The sequence below is a fragment of the Nanorana parkeri genome, unplaced genomic scaffold (genome assembly GCF_000935625.1).
Source record: "Nanorana parkeri isolate BGI_ZX_2015 unplaced genomic scaffold, ASM93562v1 scaffold56, whole genome shotgun sequence".
NCBI classification, from domain to species: domain Eukaryota; kingdom Metazoa; phylum Chordata; class Amphibia; order Anura; family Dicroglossidae; genus Nanorana; species Nanorana parkeri.
The window spans coordinates 2,620,412-2,623,752 of record NW_017306324.1 but is presented as its reverse complement, the minus strand read 5'-3'; positions in this window follow the sequence as shown (position 1 = coordinate 2,623,752).

Sequence of the window (3,341 nt, the reverse complement as noted above, 5' to 3'; positions counted from 1 at the left end):
ACGATTAAAGAAGTTGTCCTTCAGTCCTAAGCCAGGCTACAATTTAAGAAATGGTGACTGAGAGACAGACTGAGCGGTCAAGTTCCTTGTTCACCAGGACTGGAAGAAAAGGAACTGGCTTTGCTCAAAAACAACCTCACAGCCTAGTTGACCAGTTGGAGTGTGGAAGAATATCAGCACAACTGAAGCAGACCGGCAGTGGAACAATGCAGCCTAGAGCAAAGGTGGCCACCAAAGCACCAACAGTGGTCGTCAAGGGTCATAGAAGGGCCTCTTCCATGGGTGAAGATACTTCCAAAAACACGACCCAGTTTCCACCAATACCAACCACAAGTTTCTACACTCCGAGAAAGGCCAAGGTGTCTTTTCTACCATCCAGCCAACAAGTGGTGCAGCGGAGACGTCTGTCTGTCCCGGAAGAGTCTATCAGCAAATCTATCTTAAAGAAAAGGCATTCGGTATCCAGTGAATACCAGGCACCAGCTCCTCACAATGGCCAGATCGACATGTCGGCTATTTGGACTCTCCCATGGGAGAGAGAACTCTACTTGCCACCAATTTCGCACAACGGTGAACTGGTCTTTCTCGACGAAGACGGATCTCTTCCTCCGATGCTCCGAAGGCTCAGCAATGCCGATACGTACAATTACAGCCAGGAATTCCTACAGGCGCTTGATGACCTGAAGAATCGCCCTTCGTCATCACATCAACACGGCAAAGATACAACATCCGGATAAAAGCTGCAGATGGCGGCAAGTCCAAAACAAAATCACTGTTGAGTCAGCGTAGCCCTGCTAATTCTTTAACTTTGGCATTGAGAATCCAACATTTGATCATTATGTGCAGGTCTGGAAATCACCTAGATGACCCGTAGGGCACTTTTTTATTGTGTTGCCCTATGTAATGCAGATCTTTTACTATGCAAAACTCATACTTGTATTCTGTTGTATGTTTTTTCCCAGCATGGCACCCCTAAAATGTTACTACCTTAGGCCCCAGCCTACAAACCCATTCTGCCTGCATCTTATCAGACTGGGCCTTGTGTTTAATCATGTGTGAACAATGCCTATATTGCAATCAATCAGCTGTCCCTTTTTCTTCTTCCAGTGCTTGTAAAAAATGAATGAGAGCGGCTGATTGTTTGGGTTTTGCCTTATCTTTACAATATCTTTGGTGGCATATTTATGATTTCCTTGGGGGGTAGAGTGAGCATGCACGTCCCTAATTCTTTGTAATGCCTGCCTCGTCCTGTCTGCAAGACTTTTTTTGCTTGCAGCAGAAATTTTTGCAGACATCTCGGTAGCCATGTGTAGAACAGGAATGCTGTCTGTGATTTTTGTGTTTTAAGCAGATGTTAAAAATCATAACTGCTAAATGTCCCAATTTCTGCAGGTGTGTTCACCTATTTTGCAGATCCTGTGCCCTCCCCCCCATGTCCCGTGGACTGTCCCACCAGGTAGGGGAGGCAGCACCAAGCTGTTGCAGAAGGTTGCGTTTAAAGGCACCTCTATTTTTTCCTAAAAGTGCCCTCCCAATTTTTTTTTTGTGTAAATTTCTTTATTTTTAAGATAGTTTTTCAAACTGCAAGTAACAAGCAGTAAAGGTAGAGAATAAAAGAAAAAGAGAAGATAACAGAAAGAAAAAAATCTCACAACATAGCTTCTGTTACAGTCAGGATTAGCACTTGCGATAAAACAGTTAGGGTCCCCACACATCTTACGATAATCGTACGATAATTGTGGGAAATCCAGCGATCGTACGATGATCGTAAGGTGTGTGGAAGCCGTGCGACTTACGGACATGTTCGAAAACCCGCCGAGCATCGTACGATGTTCGTCGGGTTTGTGGCATGTCCGTACGATAACAGCCGTACGGGCCGGTGTGCGCAAGCGCACACTGCCCGTTCGGCATTGCGGTCATCGGTAGCCCGCCGCTCAGGGGGCGTGGCTTGCGATCATCGCATGTACGATCTGCCTATGCAAGATAGGCAGATCGTACGTTTTTTTAAGTACCTTACAACCATCGCAAGACAAAAGTCTTGCGATGGTTGTAAGGTGTGTGCCCAGCCTTAGGGAAATCGCATGTATTGTAGGTAAAATTAATAACGTCAACATTGTAATGACCATGGTTGTAAAACGAATAGGAAGCATGGTGCCCTCCGAGAGTTTTAATTAACTACAAAACTACACATAGATACAGAACATTTTTGGAGCTTTGCCGAAATAACCACATTTTGGCTTACTGGGGGTGTGCTGGCATCTCTAAAATGTACCTGTCTATGCCACTGGAGAGATGGAAGTAAGGTGTTGGAAATGTGTCTCCGAAAGATAATTGGAGAAGTCCCTAGAAAACCAAATGGCTCGTTATTTGGCACCCCTGACAAAACAGATGCCCCTCTCCGAGGAGAGAAGTCTACATTCATTTCCACCAAAAAGGGCACCAATCAAAGGTTCTTTGAGACTAAAATAGTGTTTTATTATTATACAGGATTTATATAGCGCCAACAGTTTGCGCAGCGCTTTACAATATAAGGAAGACATTACAATTATAATACAATTCAAGATAAGATGGTGAGGAGGGCCCTGCCCCTGAGGGCTTACAATCTAAAAGGGAGGGGCTAGTGATACATGAGGAGGTAGCTGTGTGGGGATGAATTGTTTGAGAATTTGATGGTTCAGTGGTTAGGTTGAGGTGGGATAACTCTGTAAACGAAAACAGGAAATAAACAAAAGGCTTTTAAGGGGCTTAGCAATCCCCCTTCGCCAGGGCTACAAAAGACACAAGCTGGAGGTAATATATATATTGAATAAAATATTGATAAAAGCAAATAAACAGATACAATTATGTAATACGATTATTTGTTTTTCATCAATATTTTAGAATATTGATAGAAATAATTGCAGAATTAATAAAACGCCACCAAAGAACTTTATTTTGGCACCGTTTTTGTTATAAATGTACATAGTATATGCCTGTGGCAGCCATTTAGCTCAGCTTGTATGTTCTTTCAGCTCTGGGTATGCATAAGGAGATGTCCCAGTGCTAGGTCTGGCTGAGCTCTCTGAATCGCTGATCGAACCAGCCCATAAAGCAGCTGTTTCTAATGTATACAGGAAACAGGTGCTACTTATTAGACCCGTAATGTATCTTTCAAAGTAAATCTAGCTAAACATTAATTGCAATTTTATTAGATTTATTAGGGGGAATAGGGGGAAAAAAAACATTAAAGGAACAATATTGTCAGTTTGATTTTCAGGTTAATACTAAACCCTGAAAACAGCTGTTATACAAAGTATCGTGTTCTCTCGCAATGGATCTTATGTATTCATTTACTTTAGATG